This window comes from Amborella trichopoda, chromosome 9, assembly GCF_054954075.1.
Source record: "Amborella trichopoda isolate Santa Cruz 75 chromosome 9, AtrichopodaSantaCruz75HAP2 v2.0, whole genome shotgun sequence".
NCBI lineage: Eukaryota > Viridiplantae > Streptophyta > Magnoliopsida > Amborellales > Amborellaceae > Amborella > Amborella trichopoda.
The window spans coordinates 34,281,391-34,287,733 of record NC_142344.1 but is presented as its reverse complement, the minus strand read 5'-3'; the positions used below and the strand labels follow the sequence as shown (position 1 = coordinate 34,287,733).

Here is a 6,343-nt window from a genome sequence, read left to right as displayed (position 1 = left end):
AAATTAGGAGTCCTAAAAAATACCCTAGCTTGAGGTTTACCTAATGGAGCAATTAAATAATTTGCTGCCACGTAAGCACATTTTGGGCAGTAGTATTCACAATAGTATTACTATTTTTTTCTTCTTTTTAAAATAAGATAATATGATATGATGTGATATATTGTAATATAATATAACATGATATAATATAATATAATATGCTATATGATATACTATACTATTACAAATATATTAAGTGAGGGAGGGACCTCACTTATTCCTTTGTCAATATCCTTTTCACTTTCCAATTCTATTATTTTATTTTTTACATTATGTTTATTTTGTCCTTGTTGATTTTTCTTCCAATTTTATTTGCATTTTATCTTATATTTATCACTATGTATCCATATCCTCTCCCCCCTCTCAATGGATCATCTCTCTCTTTCTCTCTCTCACACACAAATAGTTATAAATAATCTCATTTATTTCCCTCGATTTCGACTTCTATATTTATGGAATACTTATTCTCTCTCAATGAATTTACATTCAAACTTCAATTTCTTATATATCATTTATTGTTTTGTCTCTTTAAATTCTATATCTTTATTTATTTATTTTATCTTTATCTCTTTCCTATAGTTATGAAAATTATTGCTCTCTCTCACACATTCAATAGATTCTGTCTTGTTCCCCCTCTCTCAACAAAAGGACTCTCTCTTCGTCTCTCTCTATCAAATAGTAAAAAACAATCTCATTTATTCCATTACCTTTATTTCTCTCTCTATATCTTTTTATTTAGAGCTTTCCATTTCCCATAATCTTTGTCTATATCTTTTATATCTCTACTCTCTCTCTCTCAACATGGGCTTCTTTTACATCCTGCCCACTTTACTTCTCTTTCTCATGGTGGTTTACGATTCTATTGATGCACAAGTATTGAATCCATTCATTCCACTTGTTTGAAGGCTCTCTAGAATTCTAATCGGTTAGTATTTTTAGTTAGCTTAATCTATCTTCATGTGATTATTGTCATATTCATGTTCTTTGTGGATACAAGCCTTGCTTATGCAAGGCATGATCACATCTAGAAGAGGTTCACCTTTTCGTCACAACCCTGAACTTGTAGTATTCTTGGTTTTTTATTCAAATTGTAATAAATTTGTTTTTTTATTTTTTATTGTTTTAGGGTATTGAAATGATTGATTTTTGTTGTGTGGACAATTTTATAGTGGCTAATTACGTGATTCATTAAAATATGAAGTCATTGGATAAGAACTATGCTTATAGTTTCAATGGCAGCAAGTCTTAGTATTTTATTTAATTTGTGTTGAATTTTGAAATTAAAAATTTGCATTATATTCATTTTGCTATCTGGAATATTTTTTGTTCTATATTTTTGTAATTTTTGTCCCATTTTTAAGATTTCATTACATATATTTTTGTCTCAAGTTCCATGTGATTTTTTCTTTTTTTATTTATCATTTACACATTTGTACTATTACTTTCTTTGATATTTCAATTAAAACTTTTCTTATTTAGTGAACAATTGAATGTATGACAAAAAAATATAGCTTACTATTTATAAAAAAAATTCATATATTTGAAATCACTAATGTTCTTCGTTTTCAATTTTTAAAAAAACTTCTATTTTTAAGTTATTTAATTTTTACCAGGTGGTTAATTTTATTTTTGTTGGATAATTGGGTTTTAGATGGAAAATAGAAGTTATTTTTTTATAATATTCTTAGTTCCAATCATGGAGCACTAACATGGATGCTCACATTAGATATGCTTTATATAATTTTATTTTTTATAGAATGTTTTATAGGTTTGCCTAATATTCAATTTATATTTCCTTGATATTTAATTTATATTTTAAGAAAAATTTATTCATTTTGATTTTTTAATGATTTATTCTTATTTTGTGCATTGCAGTATATGCATTAATAATTTTTGTTATAAAATTGATAAATCACAATAATGGTTTGACAATATGTATATTTTGAAATGTTGATCATTGATAGAATCTCAGTATATGCAGAGAACTCTTTCTATATTGATGTATCAAAGAATAAACAAGATCCACTATATATACACAGCCAGTAATAGTTATAGATAGATACCACCTAATCTTATCATATTCAAGAGAAACCTATGCATACAAGCACACCTAATCTTATCAAGAGATATATATCCATGCGGCTATATATCCATACATATATGTATCCATACTATGCATATCTATACAATAACACCCCTCTCAAACTCAAGATGCTTTGAGAGAGAGCAGCTACAGTTTGAACACTGAGTTGCAGAAACAAGTAGTTGGATCTTCATGTGCATCGCGTGACCAATAGAAGCAGTAGTTGTCATGCTCAGATTGCTTGATCAACAAGTATAGAAAGCAGCGGCGGCTCAACAAGCCTTAGAAACAGAACATGACATGCTCGAGCAGTGACATATCAGCAGGCCTCAATGACATATAAGCAAGCTCCAAGAACAACAGATGGTTATATGCAATCAGACAAAAATTTCAGATCTTCACTGGAGATAAAAAGTGGTTGAGATAGCCGAGAAAACAGAATGACACTTTGAAGAGCCAATAGAACTCAGTGGGAATCCAAGACAAATTCAATAGTCGCAGACCAGAACAGAGATGATCGAGTAACAAAACAAACACACTCAATCATACAAATAAGAACAGACAACACGAAGATGAACTCATAAAACATAGTATTTTTTGTTTTTGGAAAAAATTTTAGAAGGGTTTTTTTTCGGGTCGAGTTTCAGAGGGTCAATGACAGTATCAGATTAGAGTGGCTGAGTGAGATTTCTGATGAATGTGGATCATGAGATCAAGATCTAGTGGCAAAAATAGGAAGGCGATTTTTCAGATGGGGTAGATTGTCCAATTCAGAGGCCATTTTTCAGAGATGGATTCATCGGCCGTAGGTCTCAGAAAAATAAAAATAAAATACCAGTTAAAAATAATAATAACAAAATCTTAATTTTTAAGGCTAAGTCAAACTATGAAGAGTGCATCGTCTTTGTGGGCAAGCATCGAGTGTAGAAAACTCATAGTTAAAGAGAGCAGTTGTAGTCATCGAACAACTGTTCCATTGATGGGCAAGAATGAACATGGGGGAGGCACAAAGTATAGTGCACTGTCAAAAACAAAAAAAACTTTTGCACAGGGAGTTGAGAGGGCTGGTTTCAAATCCCACTCTCATCAGTAGCTGCTCCACGTGCACCAATTTCTCTTCTCTTAGAGAGAGAAATTGCCATGTTGGCGCAAGGTGCAAACTATGGTGCAACTGTTGAAGATTTTGTAACTTATTCATCACCATCTGTGAGGCGGAGATCTTTGCTCTACAAGCTGAGATCAATGAAAACAATAAGAGCAAGGGTATCTTGGGTATTGCGGGCAATGCAAATAGCAATGCTTTGATGAGATTCCTACTGATCATGACGATAAACAATAGCGGGCAACGTAAAACTTGGATCAACCGGAACTTGATTGATTGATGTCAAGGGGCTGTAAAGAAAATATGACGCGACATAAATTCAGAAGTCAAGAGTAGGTCTCAAATGGATCGGTAGAGAGCATAGTTAACAAATCATCATTTAATTGGCGATGTTTTAAAAAAATCGGCGTTCTTTTTAAACTGTGACTTTTTAAAAAGCTCGGCATAAAATCATACCTTTTTCATAAAAACATTTAAAACACGATTTTTTCATAAAACGATTTAAATCAGACCAAAGAATCGTACCTTTTTTTACCTGTAATTTTTTTTTAAAGATTTTTTTTTTCCCGTTTCGTGTATTTCAGCCATTGCTATTTTCACACTCGCTAAAAAAAGCATTATATAAAAAAAAATTCCTAAAATAGATGTATTGTTAGGATTTATTATCTTAGGGTTTATGTGGTTTATGTTGAAATCGTGTTCCTTAAAGCCACAGTTACATATTGAATGTACGCATTTTTCTTTTCCTTTTTTTTAAAACTTAAACAAATAGATGTATATTTCAGTTGTTATTATAGAAAATCGTTGTGTAAATGAAATACTATTTACAGCAAATCATTTTGTAAAAGAAATGATTGTGTAAAGAAAATCATATACATGCAGATTTCTGTGATTATTTGTGATAACTGTTTCTATGAAAATACTATTTATGGCACAAATTAGAGCTAAAAAATCCAAAATTAATACACAAATTTAAAAAACAAAAACATAAAATCAGCAAACCTACAAGGATTCTTCTTGCCAACCACAGATTCTTCTTGTAAACCCTATTAGGGTTTTGGGGTGTTCATGCTCCTACAAACCAATTCTTGTATCCCCCATTTCCTTTTCTCTTGATAAAACCACAATACTCAATTCGTACCCCATTGAACCACGAACTTTGAATATTCTTGCTCCTGCAAATTATAAAGGAAAATCCAAGAAATTACAGACGAACCCAAGAAAATAGAGCATCCCCCAAATGCTACTAACCCCTGTTTCTCTCTCTAGAAACAGAGCACCCCGAAATGCTACGAACCCATGTTTCTCTCTTTGGTTTGTTTTTCTCTCTCAAAACAAAGCACCCCGATTCTCAATGGAAACAAAGCACCGCGACTCTCTCTAGAAACATAACACCCCCGAAATGCCACGAGCCCTTGTTTTCAATAGAAGTAGTATATGGAGCCTAAACCCATTAATTTGGCCACCGCCTCATTAATTATGACTTAATGCCACGAGCCCCAGTTTTTATTATGACTTAAGTGCTTCTATTACTTGGACATTAACAAAAAAATTGGCCTAACACCTTATTAATTTCTTCAAATGTCTAATTACTAATTTGGTTAAGTCTAATTTCAAATGTCTAATCTTAGTAACTCCATTATCAATTGTGCACACTTACCCCTTTTTTATAAGGCCTAAACCCAACCGTTAACCATAGTTATAGAGTGACCATACCATAGTTAAAGTATTTAATGGGATTTTTTTTTTGTGTATATTTTCTTTGGTATGTACTTAAATAGGTGTAATATTTGTTAAAGTATTTAATGAATAAATTTATAGGGTATATTTGTTTTTGATATGTACTAAGTAGATGTGATGCTTCTTAAAGTATTTAATGAATAAATTTATATGGTATATTTTTTTTTGGTATGTAGTAAGTAGGTGTGATGTTTTTTAGAGTATTTAATGAGAAAATTTATATAGTGTATTTTTTTGGTATGTACTAAGTAGGTGTGATGGTTGTTAAAGCATTTAATGAGAAAAATTATATGGTGTTTTTTTTTTGTTATATACTAAGTAGGTGTGATGGTTGTTAAAGCATTTATTGAGAAAATTCATATAGTGTATTTATCATGAACTTACTATCTTATTTTTTTATTTCTACTTAACGATATTTTAATTGTGTATACTGCAAATTAAACACACATATACTTTCAATGCTTTAATTAAATAGCCTACCATGCAATATTGCGGTGAAGGCTTTTCTGCAACGATAACAAGATTCAAATATCACTTGTCAAGATAACAATGGAATAATATAAAAGCTTACCCTCAAATACCTGATGAGGTACAAGCTTTGGATGTATGTGACATACGCGTGTATCTTTTAAGCCCCCAAAGAAGAAGAACAAAATTACATGATATGTTCAAAATGTTGATCAAGGTTTGTTAAACCTAGGTAATTATGATGCATCATTTGGTGCCTTTATTGCTAGTTCTCGTTTGCAATAAAATTCTTTACCATCAATGTTGAATAGAAAAAATAAAGATTTTGTTGAAAAAGAAGTTGGTCATACATTTATCATGAATAATATTGCATTCAATATTATCAATGAACAATCATTTGTTAATATGATAAATGCATATCTCAAATTTGGTGTTAGTTACACATTGCCAAGTTACTCATTTGTTCGTAGTAAATTGGTACAATAACTTAAGACAAATATCAATGCATATGTAGCTTCAATAAAAGAGTTATGGGTTCAATCAAGATGTACTTTGATGTTAGATCTCTATTCAAATATGAAAAACTGATCATTCCTCAATGTTGTTGCACATTGTCCAAAGGGATTAGTTTTTATAACTGCATTTGAGGTATCTGATTATATCATAACTATATTATTTCTTGAAAAGATTCTTGTTCAAGTCATCGAGGAGTTAGGACCACAAAATATTGTTCATCTTGTGACTTATAATTGATCAAATTATGTACTTGCTTGTGATATAATATAACCGAGATTCCCTCATATTCATAAAATAAGGTGTGCTACCCATGGGTTGAATTTGCTTCTAGAAAATATTGATAAAAATGTTATTTGGGTACAAGATGTTATTCATGATGCTAAGTTAATAATGGA

General features: G+C 30.8%; 1 long non-coding RNA gene across 1 annotated transcript; it reads right to left on the bottom strand.

Annotated features, from left to right (window-relative positions):
- Nucleotides 1–2,015: 2,015 nt before the first annotated feature.
- Nucleotides 2,016–4,674, bottom strand: LOC148780495 (uncharacterized). The gene is made up of 2 exons (XR_016041549.1): nt 4,231–4,674; nt 2,016–3,514 (listed from the first exon to the last, which is right to left on the bottom strand). It is a non-coding gene; the product is annotated as an uncharacterized LOC148780495 (long non-coding RNA).
- Nucleotides 4,675–6,343: the final 1,669 nt, after the last annotated feature.